General features: G+C 39.9%; 2 long non-coding RNA genes and 3 other non-coding genes across 6 annotated transcripts in view; all 5 read left to right on the top strand.

Moving 5' to 3' along the window:
* The window catches only part of LOC132848766 (uncharacterized), a 29,638-nt gene extending 25,531 nt beyond the window's left edge, over positions 1 to 4,107 (top strand). For both annotated transcript variants that reach the window (XR_009648765.1, XR_009648764.1), the window contains exons 2-3: positions 2,104 to 2,784; positions 2,905 to 4,107. This is a non-coding gene — a long non-coding RNA (uncharacterized LOC132848766). The remainder of the gene's footprint in view (positions 1 to 2,103; positions 2,785 to 2,904) is intronic.
* Positions 488 to 651, top strand: LOC132849296 (U1 spliceosomal RNA). The gene has a single exon (XR_009648842.1). It is a non-coding gene; the product is annotated as a U1 spliceosomal RNA (small nuclear RNA).
* A 2,524-nt stretch (positions 4,108 to 6,631) lies between the features above and the next one.
* Positions 6,632 to 8,936, top strand: LOC132847975 (uncharacterized). Its single transcript, XR_009648688.1, has 2 exons — positions 6,632 to 6,690; positions 8,726 to 8,936. It is a non-coding gene; the product is annotated as an uncharacterized LOC132847975 (long non-coding RNA).
* LOC132849341 (U2 spliceosomal RNA) lies at positions 7,814 to 8,004 on the top strand. Its single transcript, XR_009648884.1, has one exon. It is a non-coding gene; the product is annotated as a U2 spliceosomal RNA (small nuclear RNA).
* Positions 8,770 to 8,933, top strand: LOC132849375 (U1 spliceosomal RNA). The gene has a single exon (XR_009648916.1). It is a non-coding gene; the product is annotated as a U1 spliceosomal RNA (small nuclear RNA).
* Positions 8,937 to 20,707: the final 11,771 nt, after the last annotated feature.

Below are 20,707 nucleotides of genomic sequence, written 5' to 3'. Positions count from 1 at the left end.
TATTCTTTATTAATGTGCAATAAATAAACGTTATCGGATGTTGTTTACATCTTCGATCTAACTCTCCTCCTAACCCTCGGGGAGGGGGGAGGTAACTGTATCGGGGCTTTAACACTATCTTAATAAAACTCACTGTTCTTGTCTCCTACTGATTACAGTACAGTGTTGTGTCAGTTGTTTTGTACCGACTCTTTTTAGTGTAAAGTGCAGATGTATTGATTTATAAACGCATTTTCCTGAACACTGTGGATCTCGTTCCATATTCAGCCGCAGTGCATCATGGGAAGTATCGTACTGTCTGCTTGCTTAGACAATATTGGTCAACATTCGGCTTTAGATGGAATAAATGTAGTGTTCTTTTTGCAGCATGTGTAGACTGTGGTGTTTTAGTGGTGCACGTTTGTGTAATGATTAAAGCTGGCTTCCTCTCCCTAATGGTAAAGGCTGTGTGTGGTGGTGCAGTCACTAGCTGATGGAGCTGCAATTCATACTTACCTGGCAGGGGAGATACCATGATCAAGAAGGTGGTTCACCCAGGGCGAGGCTCAGCCATTGCACTCCGGCTGTGCTGACCCCTGCGAATTCCCCAAATGTGGGAATCTCGACTGCATAATTTCTGGTAGTGGGGGACTGCGTTCGCGCTCTCCCCTGATATTCACTGTACTAAAGTTAGAAACGATTCTGTTGTGTTTGCAGGACTTGTGTATGTTTTGTAGCTCTCTGTACATGTATGTGTATGTTCTGTAGGTGTGATCTGGGTATAGATCAAGCTTCAACAAGTACAGGGGACTTCCATGGGACATGATGCGTAATAAATGTAGTCGTCTTTTTTGCAGCATGTTTAAAAACGAGGTGATGTTTCACACACTGTGTTCCAGTCCTTTTCATGGGGACATCATCTTCAGTTATAGTCTGCTGAAATGCGCTTTTAATGCATTAACCACAGTGTTAGTCTGGTAATAATGAACTTTAATGCTGAAGGTTTTATTATTAAATGTCACCCAGAAATTAAGTCATGTCGAAGGCCAAATTTAAATGGACAGTTTAAGCCAAAGAAAAAAAGCTGTGGTGGTGAAAAGCCCTTTTTAATGACAATGTTTATGTAGCAGTTTTTCAGTGATTTTATGTGAATTTGTTATGTACCGCAGGTTGGTGCCTAAAGAAACCGAGCTTAGGCAGTTAAATGGTAAAGTAGTACATGTGATAAATGGTGTGCAATGGGTGTCTTTTTCAAACCACCATATTGTTACCTGTCAATCTTATGTTGAGCAGAAACGACTTGTAAATCAAATGTTTAAAATGGGGAGTGATAAAGTAATTTGAGCTAATTTAACCAAATATAATGTCAACGTTTGCAACGCTGGTATAACAAATAAAATCTAGCATCTTTGTATTGATCACTTATGGCAGATTTGCACATGTGCAGTGTGATGATTAGTCTACAGTCAAGAGGTGAATGTAGACTCTCAACCAATGATTACAGCAGAGTGTCTAGGGTGACTGCTCAGCAGCACACAGGGAATTCTACACAATCAAATCCACCTGAGATCTGGGGACCAGTTACAAAACAAAATCTTACACAGTGGGATAAAAACCCAGCTGAAATGATGCACTTGGCTGGTCCTGAACACACACTAACACTGATCAGGAGCAGCTGGACACAAGGGAAATTCGACTTCACCAAATTATTCTATTCATAATGTATCAAACGCTTCAAAAACAAAACATCACCCCATTGGAGAACACAAGCACAAAGTATAACGCAGTTCTATCTGGCCCTAAATCGAGAGTACACTGTATCTGAATACCTGAGCACAGTGACTGAACACCAACACAAAACCACAATGACAAGTACAGACTCAGCCTACACACACTGGCCATAGAGACGGGCCACTGTAAGAGATCATGGCTCTACATAGCAGAGATTGTGCGCACAGCGCATCGACACTGACCAACTCTCACAAACCGTCCATCCTGTTGGGGGAAATAGGAGAGCTGCATTTTAACAGGAATGAAATAAAATAAAAACCTACTTTAGCAGGTGTGGAATGTTAAGTGAACATTTATAAAATGTATTAATCTATGGACTGTTTGTATTTACAGAGGTCATTGATGAGGTGTGGGCAAGTCAGCAGTGACACCTGGAGTGCATCCAGGATCCACCAGACATGAGCATGTACAGAGTAGCATGTAGCACGACCATCAACGCCGTATTAAAAATGTCTGCGTGGAAGCAACAGCCTGGAAGGATTTCACAAATCTCTGCCTAATATGATTCCAGGTACACAAATGTAGTCTGTATACTTTTAACAAAGGAAATTATTCGTTCTAATACACTTTATTGAGACTTTCAGGTTTACCTGATAAGCGGCATTGCGCGGTGGAACGCGGACAGGAGCAGTGTTTGGTGGCAAAGGACGGCACCACAGGGTATACTCCGTGCCGCTGATCGACCGCCTCAACACCCGGTGTCAGCAGCTGTTTGGAGAAACCGTGGAGGAGAATTTCCGGGCCCCTGCAGACGTGGATTCCGAGGAGCTGCTCGGGTTGGAGTACCTCTTCAGCCAGAGCACGGGCGAATCGGGACCCTTCTCCCTCCAGGACATCGTCAACGACGGACCTGGTCCCGAGGAAGAGGTGGTTCAGCCTGGACACCCCGATACAAGCGAGGACGACGAGGCGTACCAGAGCGACGTGGAGATGCGAGACGGCGTTCTGGATGTCGCCCCGTCCCGCATCACTCTCACGGCCCATGACACATCCACTGTAAACCCACCGGCATTTGTGAGTAGCCTAGTTTCTGTTAGAATGAAACAGTACGCCAATTGCTATAAAATTCATTAAACAACAACAAGACAACATACACATTTGAACCTCCTGTATTCTGAATTGTATTTTTTACAGGAGGATGCCTGCAGTCCTAACCCTCTTCCTGGCTTTCAAAAGCTAGAAACGTTCTGCTCCTTGCTGGTGGAGATCTGCCTTGCAGAAAACAAGCTTTCACTTACCACTGAGCAGAGGTGCAAAATCCTTGAAGCCTGGAATGCAGTGAAGGAACATGATAAGCAGCCACAGAAGTTTAAATCAGCTGTACAGGACCCACTGGGGTAAACACCCTCTACTGTCGTACTAAAAGGGTTGATCTTGTTGCCGCCGCCGTCATCCAGAGGGTCGAGATGGCTAAGCGTTACGCGCTGGCTCAACATGACCTCATTCTCAGCACAACAGGCTGATGTACGTACTGGTGAAACTGCTGTGGTTGCGGGCTCCTCGATCATCTTGCACCAGCCCAGAGAAGAGCGCGATCTTGAAGTCATACGAGAGAATTCAACACCGGATTTTGGTGGATGATCCAGTCCTGTGTAAAGCAGGTGTTCCTCTTCCAAAAATAAACATCAAGACAGTGCGGGACTTCATCCGCCATCAAGAGAGGCTCCTTAACCTGCATGCTACAAAATGGTCATTCGCCATCACAAAGACCACCTCTGTCTCTTCTGCAGAGCTACCTCCAGCACCACACCAGCCAGCAGTGCCCTTTGGATATTGCCTGCCAGTCAGACGTGCACAGCACTGGCACATCTGTGATCTGGGCAAGATCTACGGACTATAATCATAACAGGAAACACCCATCAGAATTAGGAGCTAAACTGTCAAGGGTGCAAAATCCTCCAGTTTGTACACTCTGTGGCCAACCATCCCAGGGACATAAAAAATATAAAAAAAAACCTTTCTGCTCTGCAAAAATGATGTTCCCATCAAAAGTACTGGAAAACACGGTGTATGAATGTTACCAACACTTTATCTCTGTCAACCAGCTGAAAGCTGAAGGGCCATACAATCTGTAACGTTTTTAAATGGTTGTGTGTGTGTGTTTTCCCAGTTAGTGCATTATGTGGAAAAATAATGTGCCCTCTATTCTTGTACACAACTATTATAATTACAAATTGTCTGTTTAAATTTGTTTCAACTATAACGCTAGTACATAGTTGGATTTCATTGTATAAAATGTAAATATTTTTTATACTAAAATTATACTAATTATTACTTTTTTCTTAATCACGTTCAGTGATCTTGTACTTGCTACACTTTTTTTTCGTGTTGCCCATTTTGTTCTTTGTTCCAATAAATCTATTTAACTTAATATAATCTACACCTGGAGTATATTTCTTGATTACTAAACCAAGACACAGACACTGTATAGACTGACAATGAATCCTGACACCCCTGTACTGGGCCAAGTGAAAGGTCAAACATTATTTATCATGAACACTGGCATTTCACAAAAATGATCCTCCAGTCCTTTCCACATTTAGGTTGCTATTAGTAACCGTGAGTTTACTGAGTAAGAACATTTACCATAGTACAAATAATGTTGATCTTATGACAGCAGAAGTATTACAGCATAAATGACAGCATAAATTTTGAACTTTTAAAAAAAAAAAAAAAAAATCAGTCATAAGTTCCTTCTTTGACCATCCTGCAGGTGTTGCTGTCATTTGTAAAAATCGATGAATAACATGGCAAATTAAAAAAGGCTTAAGATTTAGAATTGGATTCAGAAAGAGTTTGGAGAAGAAGCGCTTTTAGTTTTGATTAGCCGTGGAAAGGAAAGGAAGCATTCTGTTATTTTCTTATGAGAAATGAGCACATCATTAAGAAACACACTACACAATACGTGTTTATTATGAGCAGTGTGTAGATTGTGTTGTTTAGGTGTGGATGTGTGTATAATAAGTGAGTAAATGTAATATGGCACTAAAACTGCTTAAACCTGGTTCTAATGACACTTGTTTTTCTAGTACTGTGTTGATTGGTTGTTTACTTAGTTTGAGCACTGAGGCAAACCACAGCAGGAGACTCTTGAGGGTATTATCATCAGCCTAAAGCAAGTACAGCATGGTAACCATGGGAAATAACATTAGTTTATCTGTATCTGTTTATCAAACTCAGGTTTTTGTTTGTATTATAGCTTTGTATAATCTAGGTTATACCCAGATTAACTTGATTTCTTGAACTCTTTCTCTCTCTCACTGTTACAGGGCGTATAAGTATGTGACAGGGTATACAGTTATTGTACCCAAATGGGTCAATTACCTATGAATACTTAATCATTCTTTCTTCACACTTTCAACAGATGCACCCGTTCAGTTTTAATGTTAATCTGTTGCAAAAGATCCATGAAACATCTTAAAATGTAATTCATCAGAATACACAATACCTAGTACTTTAGGTGCCATAACAATTTACAAATTCCTGACATAACATTTTATATCAATATATACCAGACCAATTATAAGCATGGCATTAATAGAGGCCTACCTTTATTTTTGTAACACCTTACTTTTCTGGTAGAATCTAGCTAGTACTCCATAACTACACATATTACATAGCATAGCACAATGGAGACAAATTAATAGCATCTCACCATATTTACCATTTGATCATTGCTCGCTATGACTTCAAAAGTTTGAGTTAATTTTTTATCCCTTATCCCCAGATGTAAGGATGTAAAATATTTATAAGCAGAATATCATAGAGAAAGTACTGCTTGAACCTCTGGTTGTTTATTATCTCCTCTCCACAGTAAGTCCGCAAATACTTTGGGTTCTTTGCATCAAGACAGCCAGTCTATTTGCAGAGAAGGATATATGCCAAACACCAAAAAAGGTCTGATATTTGTAAAATGTCAGTGGGCTTCTGAGTGGTGCACAACAGAAAGGCATTGGCCAGTTAAACATCTTTATGTACAAACATACACCCAGACTTTCACAAGTCACAGGATATTGTGGCTATGTCAATACACTAACATCATTATATGTGCATGTTTAACTATAGTGCTCAATACCAGCTGATGAAAACAGCTCCCCAAAAGGCCCAGACTCTCCTGAGGTTTCTGAATAAATTACTTAAATATAATGTGGAATTTTTATTCGACATTGTTGCTTTTGGGTATTAAGGCACTGGGAAAAGTATAAATAAGGCCAGATCTGTTATGTGCAGAATGCCATCCTTCATTGTTAAAGCTTTGGTCAGTTTAAGATCTCTATGTACCAACATACTCGCAAAATTTCACAATTCACTAAATATTGTGGCGATGGAAATACATAAATTTTGTGATAAATAGTTTGAACAAGGGTAATTTAAGACCATGTAGTTTTCAACGATAGCTCAGAGGCTTACAGTCAGTTATTTGGTTGCTTTTACAAACAAGATACTTTTATGAAGCTCAATGGATTTACACAAAAATGTATGTGTTAATATTTAAGAAAAAATTAATATTTAAATGCAAAACGCTTTTATTTAATTGAGATAATGTAAAATTTAAGGGGTGGCCATGCCTAATTCGTTGTGACCAACAGGCACAGAATATGATGGAGGGGGACAGAGAAACTGAAATAACCCAAGGAACTACTTTGTTAACCACCAGGTTGCCAACCTTGGCCCTGGACTACAGCCTGCCCTGCACATCATAGTGTATAATTTACCTAATTATATGAGTAAAATTCACTAACAAATCCGTAGGATAGTGTGAACATCAAGACCGGGTTTTTGAGCCTGTGTATTAATTTATTGCAGTCATTTTAAAGACAGTATGGACATGTCATCATGAGGCCTTTACTTTTCGTCCCGTTGTTTTGAATTAGACCTCTAGGGGGCGCTGAGGTGGAGCTGATTGTTCAGTAGCAGCAGGTGATTACAATTTTCAGCGAACGACTTACATTCTGTCTAAAATTCGCTTAGCAGGACTAATAAGTAGAGTAATTAAAGCTCTTTTCTTTATACGTGTAAACGGTAAGAGTGAGAAACAGTGAAACACTTTTGTTTTTATGATTGGAAATGTTTTTCTTACTTATAATTTTATTATAAGAGGATTTTGGATTTCTGGCGATTCGTGACATTGTGTAAGTTTCATTTATTTATTTATTTTGGAGACATAAGTATCTTCTTAATGTGTTAAATGTTGTGAAACACTGTATGTCCAGAGTAAATGTAATGAAGGTAGTCAGAGCTGTATATAATTAAACAGGCCTCTAAAGTGCTGTGTGAAAATGGAGGCCTAGTGGCGCATTTATAAAGACCACCTTACTTTCCTTTTTACTACATTTAGGACTGCTGACAACGTTGTTCGTGTTTTAGTGGCGTTACAGTGATTTTATTGGTAAATGTTTTCATCCTTTGCACCACAAATAGTAAAGGTTTTTTATGTAATTGCTATAAATCGGTTTATGGTGAAATTCACATGCAGTTTGGTGATTCTGACTTCTTATTGTGTTTAGGTTGCCTGTGTTATATTTATTGGCCATAATTAATCTTGTTTTCACCGAGAAAGCCTCGTGTATAAAAAGTTTAACTCCGAATATAGTAGGTTATTAATTAACGCCGTTTTTTTTCTTCTGCAATACCACATTTGACCACTGAGAGGCACTGTTATATAATTCAGGTACATTTGTAACATCTCTTTAAATTCCCCACATTTGGTTTTCCATGTTTGTTGTTACAACTGAATGATTTTAAAGCAGTTTGTTGGTTTTTATTTTGAAAACTACTTTCTAACCCAGTGTGATATTGTAGTGTGGAGGAGTTTGTATTCTCGTCTCTGATTGGTCACTTTTTGAATTCATTATCGTTTCCTTTGTGTTTAGGTGTTAAGGATTACTTACATAGACATTTTCCTCTGCTGATTTTAACATGAACAAAATGTTAGCCATGTATTGAATGATGTTATTCGCGGATATGAAGAGAAAACGGTATTTACCGTCCTCGTGTTTCCACTTGTGTAGAATGACACCGTTTCTTGTGTGTAGTTGTAGGTATCGCTTCTCGGCCTTTTGGCTAAGATCAAGTGTAGTATCTGTTCTTATCAGTTTAATATCTGATACGTCCCCTACCCGGGGACCATATATTAAATTGATTTTTGGAACAGGGAGATGGAATAGGGGCTTGCTCCGTCCACTCCACGCATCGACCCGGTATTGCAGTACCTCCGGGAACGGTGCACCCCCTCTGTACTGTTAAAGAAACGTTATAACGCTACATTAGTCTAGCTCGAATACAACACTTGTGTTTGTGTCCGGATTATTTCTGTTTCCCTTTATTTCAGAGCTTTATGTCATCTCTCTATATTCACACTTCACCACAGAAAAGGGGGATTTAAGGGGGTTTATTTAAAGTCGGTGTGATTTTATACAACTTACTCTGTTCTTTAAAGTCGCGCGTTTTACACGCTTATAATCACAATTTCTCTCTGCAGCGGACATCAACTTGTAGCACACGGAACTATTTATCCGGAACTTAAACGTTATCGGATGTTGTTGTTGTTTACATCTTCGATCTAACTCTTCTCCTTACCCTCAAACAGGGGGGAGGGGGGAGGTAACTGTATCGGGGCTTTAACACTATCTTAATAAAACTCACTGTTCTTGTCTCCTACTGATTACAGTACAGTGTTGTGTCAGTTGTTTTGTACCGACTCTTTTTAGTGTAAAGTGCAGATGTATTGATTTATAAACGCATTTTCCTGAACACTGTGGATCTCGTTCCATATTCAGCCGCAGTGCATCATGGGAAGTATCGTACTGTCTGCTTGCTTAGACAATATTGGTCAACATTCGGCTTTAGATGGAATAAATGTAGTGTTCTTTTTGCAGCATGTGTAGACTGTGGTGTTTTAGTGGTGCACGTTTGTGTAATGATTAAAGCTGGCTTCCTCTCCCTAATGGTAAAGGCTGTGTGTGGTGGTGCAGTCACTAGCTGATGGAGCTGCAATTCATACTTACCTGGCAGGGGAGATACCATGATCAAGAAGGTGGTTCACCCAGGGCGAGGCTCAGCCATTGCACTCCGGCTGTGCTGACCCCTGCGAATTCCCCAAATGTGGGAATCTCGACTGCATAATTTCTGGTAGTGGGGGACTGCGTTCGCGCTCTCCCCTGATATTCACTGTACTAAAGTTAGAAACGATTCTGTTGTGTTTGCAGGACTTGTGTATGTTTTGTAGCTCTCTGTACAATGTACATCTCTTGTGTATGTTCTGTAGGTGTGACCTGGGTATAGATCAAGATTCAGGAAGTACAGGCCTTCACAGATATCCGTGCAACAGGGGACAACTGGTTGGCTTTCCTGGACTGAATAAACTTATTAAATGCACTCTGCCTTGAATTGATTGTTTTGGCATACTTTCTCATAGGAACTGAAGAGAAGTTAGAAGTATACACGAAAGCCCCGCACATCAATACCTGCTGTTTGATTCCCACCACCCCATTGCAGTACCAATTAGGAGTCATCAGGACACTAAGATAAGAGTTATATTCGTCCCACAATAGGGAAATTTCTTTTACAGCAGCAAAGAGAAAGAAATGCAAATATATATATATATATATATATATATATATATATATATATATATATATATATATATATATATATAAGAATAGACAATAATATACATGACCACGAGTAAGTAGTTATACTAACATTCATATTGCACACAGGTAATATTGCATGTTTTTCAAATGTTGTTATTGCACGTTATTTTTAATACGTTATTTCAGTTAAACAGTAATCCAGTGTGTAATTATGGTGACTGGTTCACTGGGAGCAGCTTTGATTGTAAAGTCTAATAGCAGCAGGGAGAAAAGACCGTCTGTATCGCGCCTTCAGACACTTAAGATGTAACAGTCTGTCACTGAAGGAGCTGCTCAGAGATGAAACCGTTTCATACAGGGGGTGGAAATGCAACCATTTCGACCCAGGATTTGTCAGCAACATGTAACACTTGTTATTAATGTTTGACAGCTAATGCCACATTTGCATATGTCAAGGAGTTAACTGCATGGAATCCTTAAAATAAATGTTTTCATTAAAACTATACTGTGTGAGAATGCTTTGTCCTAATTGCCATTTATTTACATTCATCACGTATCTTTACGAAGGGACTTGTACCTAAAAGTTATTTCAAAATTTATAAGGATTAGGGTTGCAAAATTCCGGGAATATTCAAGGCTGGAAACTTTCCATGGGAATAAACTGGGAATTTAAAAAAAAAATGCAGAGGTGCCTATAACAAGGAACGTAAATGTAGTTAGAAAAAAATCTTAACAGCATAATTTTAAAACAAGATTTTATGCAAGTTAAGTTGACTTTTACCCTGCATTCCTCGGGCACTTGCACAGAGCACACTTCTTACTGGAGGGCCATTGAGGCCAAACCCTCTGCATGTACTTGCATCCTTCCATAACATGCACAGTAACACTTTATTTTAGGGTTATTAGCTTATCATGAATATTAATAGAATATTGGCTATTTATTAGTACTTATTAAGCACATATTCTGCATGACCTTATTCTACATTTCTTAATTGTACCCAATACCTAAACTTAACTACCTTACTAACTCTTAATAAGCAGTAAATTACGTGTTAATACATGCACAGATAATTTGATGACCCTCCCCCACACACTCCCCCGAAATAAAAAAAAATTCTTCTATAAAATGTTTATTACAAGCATAATGTTTATTATGCTTTTGTGTTTCTCAATGAAAAAGTTCTAATTACAATTAAATCAGTCAAGAAGTCATTTTTAAAATTTGTATTACCTTTCATGCATGTCTGCTTATGACCAAACAAAATGTTTGTTTGTATATAATATAGTTTAGATAAATTTCCAATTAATTCCCCAAAATTCCCCAGATTAAGTTCCTGTGGAAAGTTTCCGGAAATTTACCAGAAACTTTCCGCCCCTAATAAGGATACTTTTATTACTTAAGCAATAAGTTCAATATTATCTGCTATAATTGAACTAGATCATTTTTGTGAGTCTCCAGTGTTCATGATAATGGTTTATCAAGCAGGCTTCACCTGCAGTCTATACAGTATCTGTGTGTAAAAATTATATATATATTTTCCAGGTGTTGATTATATTCAGTAAAATAGATTTATTGGGCTACAGTTGAAATTACAGCATCTTTGAACATGATAAAGAATACGTCAAAAAATGAGAGACAAATGTACTGGTGTTTTATACAAAATGAAGCAAGAAAAGACTAATTGTAATTATAGTTTACCAAAAATACTAAATATGGTGTACAGCAGAATACTGGTCACTTTATTTCTCCACCTAACAATAATAAATACAGTGCACTAACTGGGGAAAATGTACACACACAAAGCATTTTCAAACATTATTCTCACCAGTTCTTCAGCTGCCATCTGGTCTACAATCAAGAAACTCTTCATAACTTTCGAACACCCTGTTTTCCAGTCCTCTGGAAAGGGACATCATTTTTGAAGGGCAGATTTTTTTTGTCCCTGGATTGGTTGGCCTCAGTGTGTACAAACTGGGAGATTTTGCACCCTTGACAGTTTGGCTCCTAATTCTGATGTAGTGCTGCACGATTAATCATATCGCAATCGCGATATCAAGCCTTTACGATTATATGATGCAAAATGCTGCGATTTTATGAAATAAATAAATAATAAATAAATGCATGTGTGGACATGACAACCCATTCTCTCTGAAAGCTGTTTGCCTATTTCATACACTACACCGCTATCCGCTAAGGCCATCCTTAAAAATATTCTTGTTTGCCGTAACCCGACCGACCCTGTTAATTTAGGACCGTCACGTGACATTTCGTGACCATCAGTGACATCACGATATGCTAATTTGTTTAAAGTCATATCTACATAATCACCAAAATTGGTGATTTTTTTTTTACATTGAAACTTGAAAAAAAAATATAGACCTACCCACTGACCCTTTTTTTTTAAGTTACTGCAAACCAAATTATTATTAAGGATGGCCTTATTTAAAAAAAAAAAAAGAAAGACCAGTGAGTTTCAGTTTAAGCAGTGGCACGTGTGGCACGTATGGTCATGTCGTGACTTTTTCCGGTGTGCAGCGCGGAACGGGTGAAGATGGATGCCGAGCATACGGACACTGAACTGGTGGCCAGAAAAAATGCTAGCTCTGTTATATGGCGATATTTTGGCTATAAGATATCAGACACTGAGCAGAGAGAGGAACTGTGCAGAATTTGTAAAAATTAAAGTTGCTACATCACGTGGTAAACACGAAAAACTTATCTCAGCACCTGAAACAGCACAGAGAAAAGTATGATGAATGCATGAAGGTAAAAGCCCAGATTAGTAAAGAAACAACTGAACAAAAAGAACAATCTGTAAGACAAAAAAAACAAAAAAAAACCCACAATTACAGATGTGTTTGTTGCGCCATATGAAAGGTCTTCACAGAAATATCTGTGCATACAAGCAACAAGCTATGCATCAGAGAGAGCTTTTAGCACTAGTGGTAATGTATCGAATCATCACTCCTGTCTGAAACCAGACAAGGTGGATATGCTTGTTTTTTTGGCAAAGAACCTCTCAAGTGATAAGTAGAGCTTTTTAGAAAGAGGATTTGGAAGTACCAGTTTGTTGCTTTGTTTTTGTAAATGACCAACAAGAGTTTTAGTGGTTTGAACCACACATTTATATCCAAATTCATTTTTGAACCTTTATACAAAAATGTTACATCCAGGTAAAATATCCCTGTTTGGACAGAATGTTCAAAATATCTTATTTTCATGAACATAGAAATTACTTTGTTCTATTTATTATATTTAGCTGTACTATTGAAACAATAACAAGTTTGTTTGCAGTAATGCAAAGATGTTATTTTGTAAAAATATTTTAATTTGAAAACATTTTGCATTTGTTTGTTGTTGTTGCTAATTTGAGTTGAGAAATACAAAGTTCAGCATCATCAGTAATCTGTGTGTGCATTTTCCTTGAGAACCAAGCAAGTTGACTCATGAAACCATTTGTTTATTATATCGCAATCGCAATATTGACCTCATTAATCGCAATATGACATTTTTCCTAAATCGTGCAGCCCTATTCTGATGGATGTTTCCTATTACGGTTATAGTACGTAGATCTTTCCCAGCTGACAGACGTGCCAGTGCTGTGTGATGTGCACGTCTGATATGGGCACTGCCAAAGAGAGCAATGAGGCTGGAACAGTAATGTGAACCGGTACCTGACTGAAGAGCATTACATGATGTGTGGAGGGGCCCAAAATAGCAGGGGTGTCTATGGAGGAAGAGACAGAAGGCGCAGGTCTGGTGATCCTACGAGAGGCTGGGGTTTTTCTCGCCAACGGCGGCAGGAGTGAAGGTGGATTAGAGCGGGAGAGTGGCATAGTTATGTCAGTCCTCTCCCTCAACAGCATTGTCCCTGCCGTGCTAGGTGTGGGCACATATTGCATGAGGGGGTAGTCCAGTGGAGGGAGCACTGCTGGCTGGTGTGGTGCTGGAGGTAGCTCTGCGGAAGAGACAGAGGTGGTCTTTGTGATGGCGAATGACCATTTTGTAGCATGGAGGTTAAGGAGCCTCTCTTGATGGCGGATGAAGTCCCGCACTGTCTTGATGTTTATTTTTGGAAGAGGAACACCTGCTTTACACAGGACTGGATCATCCACCAAAATCCGGTGTTGAATTCTCTCGTATGACTTCAAGATCGCGCTCTTCTCTGGGCTGGTGCGAGATGATCGAGGAGCCCGCAACCACAGCAGTTTCACCAATACGTACATCAGCCTGTTGTGCTGAGAACCGATGTCGTGTTGAGCCAGCGCTTAACGCTTAGCCATCTCGACCCTCTGGATGACGGCGGCGGCAACAAGATCAACCCTTTTCGTACGACAGTAGAGGGTGTTTACCCCAGTGGGTCCTGTACAGCTGATAAAACAGCATCTCCACGTCGCTGTGGTACGCCTCATCGTCCTCGCTTGTATCGGGGTGTCCAGGTTGAACCACCTCTTCCTCGGGACCAGGTCCATCGTTGACGATGTCCTGGAGAGCCTGTGCTCTGGCTGAAGAGGTACTCCAACCCGAGCAGCTCCTCGGAATTCACATCTGCAGGGGCCCAGAAATTCTCCTCCATGGTTTCTACGCTTATCAGGTAAACCAGAAGGTCACAATAGTGTATTAGAACAAAGAATTTCCTTTGTTAAAAGTATAGAGACTACATTTGTGCACCTGGAATCATATTAGGCAGAGATTTGTGGAATCCTTCCAGGCTGTTGCCATCAAGACATTTGTAATACGGCACGTCCACATCGTTGTCGTGCTACGTGCTACTCTGTACATGCTCAGGTCTGGTGGATCCTGGATGCACTCCAGGCGTTTCAGCTCTTCGATGGCCAGGCTGACGAGCCGGAACGTTTCCTGGACCCCGAGGTTGACCCTCCGCACATGTTTGAGCTGCTCCTTGGAAACGTAGTTCCGGACGACATCCTCGTCTGACACAGATTTCATGGCTGCCGGATCCTTGGCTCTCACGGCCTTGACGAGCAGCTCCAGTTCTGTGCGGTTGTATGCCAGCACTGCCCCGGCTAATGCGGACTTGAAGGCAGCATATGTGCTGTGACTCTCCGTGCGGATGGCTCAACCGGTGGATCCAGTGAAAGATGTCCAGACGCACGACCATCCCACTGTCCACCCAAGGCCGGAACAAAGTCTCCACTGACGTCAGGCCCTACGCACGACAACAACCACGGTCCACGTATAAGATCTTGGGGACAGGTTGATTGGCCAGCCGGAACCTTTCCATAAGTCCACGGCACATGGGGTCCAGCTTCTCCGTGGACTCCTCACAGGTCAGCACGTACGAAAGAATTTGGGAGTGCTCGTTGCCAATGCTGGTGAACCATTCAGCTGAGCCTTGACCCTCCCTAGACAGCTTCTTCACCACCTAACATACGGTAAGTTTGCATTTGATAACCTGTTATATTCCACAGTGTGTTTTTAATCTATTTTATCAAATAGTCCGGACCTCAATCCAATTGAAAATCTGTGGTTGAAATTAAAGAAAATGGTCCACGACAAGGCTCCAACCTGCAAAGCTGATCTGGCAACTGCAATAAGACAAAGCTGGAGACAGATTGAAGAAGTATACTGTTTGTCATTAGTTAAATCCAGGCCTCAGAGAATTCAAGCTGTTATAAAAGCCAGAGGTGGTGCAACAAAGTACTAGTAGTGTTTTTATTCGGTGATTCCATATAAATTTTCCTCAGATTTGTGTGATTCCATATTTTTTTCCTCTGTTCGATCTGTAAAAAACAGTTGTAATTGACTATAGTTATCTTCCTTTTTTTTTTTTTTTGTTTGTGTTTTATACAGCCAGCAGTTTGTATTGTTGAGTGATAATTGTTTTGTGGCATATATGTGCTTGTTTTTTTTCTACACAATTAAACTTTTGAATGAACATCTTGAGAGGGGTGATTCCATACTTTTTGCCAGGGGTTGTATTTGAAATGGTGTAAAATAAATAAATTTGAAACAACAACAAAAATACACAATAGTGAAATATGTTTGGCATCACATACAGTACAACCTAATTCTTTCATTTACATACTTTCTTGGTGGAATAAATTTTTAGCACAGTGCCAGAAATGGACAAGATCTGGCTTCGGTAATCCTGAACGTTGTTGGCCTCTGCCAGCAGGAAGGCATCGCGCAGGAGACGAGCTGAGGGCAGCTCTCTTGGAGGCGGTGGAGCCTGGAAAGTGTGCCCCAACGTGGAGATGATCCCTCCGAGTTCCACTAGACCAGGGGTTGGCAACCCACGGCTCCGGAGCCGGAAGTGGCTCCTTCATCCCTCTGCTGCGGCTCCCTGTAGATTTGGAAAATAAATATTAAATTTAAATTTATTTTAGTTAGTTTTTTAAAAAATGTCATTCTAAATTCTAAGATTATGATGCTCTTGTAACATTAAAATAAACCGTGTTTAGGTTGTTTGTCGCTCAAAATATGCATCATAACTGCCGACTTGCGAAAGCCGACACACAGAAGCAGACGCATTTCTGGTTTGCTGCAGCCGGAAAGTTAAGATTTTGATGTCATGAATACGAAGAGGACTCAATTAGACATTTAACATTTTATTTGAAAGTAACCTTCAACCCAGCGTCTTTTTGTTAAGGTTAGTTCAAACTGTTCAAAATATTTTTTGTTTGCCTGCAGAAATAAAATTGTTTACTCTGTAGCAGTTCACTTTCCATAAAGGTAAAAAACAATATATGCAGTATTATCTTCATTTTAGATGTCAAATGGGTTTTGTGGCTCCCTGTGTTTTTTCTCTGTGGGAAACGGGTCCAAATGGCTCTTTGAGTGTTTAAGGTTGCCGACCCCTGCACTAGACTCACGAGGAGCATGGTGAACAGGTCCTTGCATTGGAGGGACTCCTCAGTGATTCTTCTGTATTTGGCGCCGCGTCTGTAAATAGAGTCGCAGTCAATACAGTCAGAACATAAATGTAGAAGAAAGGTTAATATAAAGAATAAAGATTAATAGAATACAAAATTCAAGATTAATATTAGACATATTTAAATACATACACATTTAAATATATCTAATATTAATCTTGAATTTTGTATTCTATTAATCTTTAGATTATTCTTTATATTAACCTTTGTTCTACATTTATGTTCTGTAAACCCGCTTTGAGACAATGTCAAATGTAAAAAGCGCTATACTTGAATTGAATTTTATTGAATACACACATAATATTCAGCCTTCACACCTGCTAGTGAGGATGGCAGGGAACATGGCTCGATGAGCCTCACTCAGCTGTGATAGAATAGCAGGATCCCATGCAAGCCACCGGCCCACTGTGCCACCTTCTCCACTCCTGGCTGCCTTTGTACATGGTCCACAGCTCAGGACTTCAGTCAGCATTGTGTACCAACTGGACACATCACAGATGTGACGTACCGGCAATACATATATATAAAAAAAAAAATCTAATCATAGGCTGCAGCATCTGAGTCTGTGCTGTTCTTGTCTCTGTTTACATATACAGTAATAAATATTCAATTGTAACACAATAACTAACATTAATTAAGCAGGTAAAGCGAGTCATACCCGGTGGTGGTAACCGGACTTGTAGAGGTGCACGTTCCTTCCCTTACCCACACAATTGTCACCTCTAGGACACTTCAGGGAGCATCTCCACACCCCGACAGGGCGCCACACAAACACACGGCTCCGAAAAAAGGAGTCAGGAGATGGCAGAGCACCCTTGTCATAACCAGGAGGATCAGGTGGGTATAACCACATGCGGATTAAGCACCCGTCGCCTCTTGCACAGACCAGTAACGTCCTTATAGGTTTGAACTGGGGTGAACAGCCCTCGCTCTGTGTCCTCTTTGACCCAGGAAATGTCGGCAGGTGGGATGCCGTTGGGTTTTTCCCAAAGACGAACCCAACCCTCTAGCTCCACCTGCCCCACACACACATACACACACACACACATGAACACACACAATCCATACCAAAAAACACGTTAGTTGTTACTGAACAAAGAATCATTATGCACCCGTATCACAGCAGCACATTTCTGACAGCAACTCGGTCAAATAGCTATTGGCCCTACTGGGATTAATAAAGTTCAGCCTTTACACTGTTTACATATAATCTGAATATTACTTGCAGGGGAATCTGTTGGCAGTTGCTCTTTGGGTGTCACATGATCCCGGGTTGTGGCTGGTGATACAGACTGCCAGGGCTGGACAGCGGACTTGGACTTCTTGGACCTGACGGTGGGCTCTGACTGCTCGGGGTGGATGGCAGGATCAGGCTGACTGGGCTTGTCTGTGGGCTGAGAATGCTGAGAAGGCAACCTAATAGACTGACTGCTAGAGCTGGCACTCATCTGTGGCTTTTGGGACTTGAGGAAATCTAACAATTTACAGAACAAGGACTGTTGTACGATAAATCAATTTTTCTAAAAAAGGGCTTGATTTCTGTTAACAAGACTGACTTGCAGCTACAAGTGCAGCATCATCACCTGACCATGATGAGGGGTCACACATGGAAGTTCTTGCCTTCTGTTGGGGAAAGAATAAATGTAAATAAATTGTAACTGAACAATTTTGATTTCCCAGTTTTTAATAAATATATTTACAACACATTTGATTGACGTGGTAAAATATCACTAAGCAGTAGAACATTTTTTTCCCCCATTGTTCTGTGCCACCCTTCTCTTTCTTTTGTTAACTCTTACTTGCTCCTTTTCATTAATATACTTCTTGAACCTCTTCATCTGCATACTTATGATGTGGGTCAGAGGTGTGTGTAACCATCTCCTCACAGACGTGTACGCTTTCTGAATGATCTCCCTCTTCTCATCAGTAAATGGCTCTGGCCTGTTCTTTAGAGTGCAGTACTGATAGTAGAGCTCCTACATCTCCTTAAAGGTGTGACTCTCAAAACCTCTCTGGCCATAGATGCATCCATCCATCTATCTAAACAGGTACACATGTTTTTAAGCATGCAATGAAAATGCACAGACAATAAAAGGTATTAAATGTAATATACTTACTATTTCATTTATCCCACATTTGAAACAAGCCAGTGAAAAGGTGCATTTTCATACTGGCCAAATGGCACGACTAACTTTCCCAGACACTGCTGATGCGTCAGTGTGGGGATCCCCTCTTTCACAAGGAGCTTCTCTACATGGGTCAGGGCAGTCGTGCGGATCAGCAACTCCAGTGGAGGTGTAGGGAAGATTATCCTTCTTTCAGGGGCATCTGGGTTCGCAACATGGACTGAAGTCGCCATCCTCAGTTGTACATTACTGAAATACACTTTTAATACATTAACAACATCAACAACAATTAGCTCGAATGCTGACTGTTCTTAGAGGCCTATGAGAAAAATCAATGTCTGTTTACCGAAAAAAAATGCTATGTAATTCTGTGTAAATTCATTATGTACAGTATAGTGTGCTTAAAGAAACTTATCATAGGAGGCATTTGAATGGTAAAGTAGTAAATATAACAAGCAAACAATAAATAAAGTTGTGTGCAAGGTCACACGTTTGTTTTAATAGTAATAACAACAAACGATAACAATAAGAAGAACAATAGTAATAACGACAATACTATAAATGACAATATTAAAACAATAATACTACTACTAATAATAAAACAATGATAAGAACAAAATAATAATAATAATAATAATAATAAATAAAGCAAAACCGAACGGCTTTCCAAGCAAACATAACGAGATTGATAACAGAAAATCTTACATTGTGCAGAAACTCGTAAACCAAAGCTTTAAAATGGCAAGTGGTAAAATGCAATTTCTCCTAAATAAACCAAATATCAAATAGAAGATTGTGGTATAGGAAATAAAATGTAGCACTGATTTGTTCTATGTGCAGATTTTATTGGTAGTCACATTTATTTGTATAGCATGTTGAATCTTACTATAGACTCTCAAAGAATGATTAGCAGAGAGACCATATACTTTGGACAAATGAAGTGTTTGTGTAGAAAACAAACATGATGCGTAATAAATGTAGTAGTCTTTTTTGCAGCACGTTTAAAAACGAGGTAACATTTCACACACTGTTCCAGTCCTTTTGATGGGGACATCAGTTATAGTCTGCTGAAATACACTTTTAATGCATTAACCACAGTGTTAGTCTGGTAATAATGAACTTTAATGCTGAATGTTTTCTTATTAAATGTCACCCAAAAATTAAGAGTCTTGTTGAAGGCCAAATTTAAATGGACAGTTTAAGCCAAAGTGTCAAAGCTGTGGTGGTGAAAAGCCCTTTTTAATGACAATGTTTACCTGTATGTAGCAGCTTTTTAGTAATTTTATGTGAATTTGTTATGTACTGCAGGTTGGTGCCTAAAGAAACCGAGCTTAGACAGAGCTTAGGCAGTTAAATGGTAAAGTTGTACATGTGATAGTGTGCAATGGGTGTGTCTTTTTCAAACCACCATATTGTTACCTGTCAATCTTATGTTAGGCAGAAATGACAAGAGACTTGTAAATCAAATGTTTAAAATGGGGAGTGAAAGTAATTTGAGCTAATTTAACCAAATATCAAATTTTGCAGCGCTGGTCTAACAAAAAATCTAGCACCTTTGTACTGACATGCTCACTTATGGCATATTTGCACATGCACAGTGTGATTTGTCTACAGTCAAGAGGTGAATGTAGACTCTCAACCAATGATTACAGCAGAGTGTCTAGGGTGACTGCTCAGCAGCACACAGGGAATTCTACACAATCAAATCCACCTGAGATCTGGGGACCAGTTACAAAACAAAATCTTACACAGTGGGATAAAAACTCAGCTGAAATGATGCACTTGGCTGGTCCTGAACACACACTAACACTGATCAGGAGCAGCTGGACACAAGGGAAATTCGACTTCACCAAATTATTCTATTCATAATGTATCAAATGCTTCAAAAACAAAACATCACCCCATTGGAGAACACAAGCACAAAGTATAACGCAGTTCTATCTGGCCCTAAATCGAGAGTACACTGTATCTGAATACCTGAGCACAGTGACTGAACACCAACACAAAACCACAATGACAAGTACAGAATCTGTAAGAGATCATGGCTCTACAGAGCAGAGATTGTGCACACAGCACACTGACACTGACCAACTCTCACAAACCGTCCATCCTGTTGGGGGAAATAGGAGAGCTGCATTTTAGCAGGACAATATGGATCTGCCTGCCACAACCGAGGGACAGTGAGTAACACAACCAAACAGCCCTGTCTAAAGATCCCATGACTAATGATATTAATCTTGTTGAAATTGTAGATTCTGGACCAATAACAGAACTGTCTACACTTAACTAGCCCTGAAGAGCTGAAAGGTCCCGCTGGGC

The sequence above is a fragment of the Tachysurus vachellii genome, chromosome 7 (assembly GCF_030014155.1).
Source record: "Tachysurus vachellii isolate PV-2020 chromosome 7, HZAU_Pvac_v1, whole genome shotgun sequence".
NCBI lineage: Eukaryota > Metazoa > Chordata > Actinopteri > Siluriformes > Bagridae > Tachysurus > Tachysurus vachellii.
Note: the sequence above shows the minus strand (reverse complement) of the source record. Positions and strands in the feature narration are given on the sequence as shown.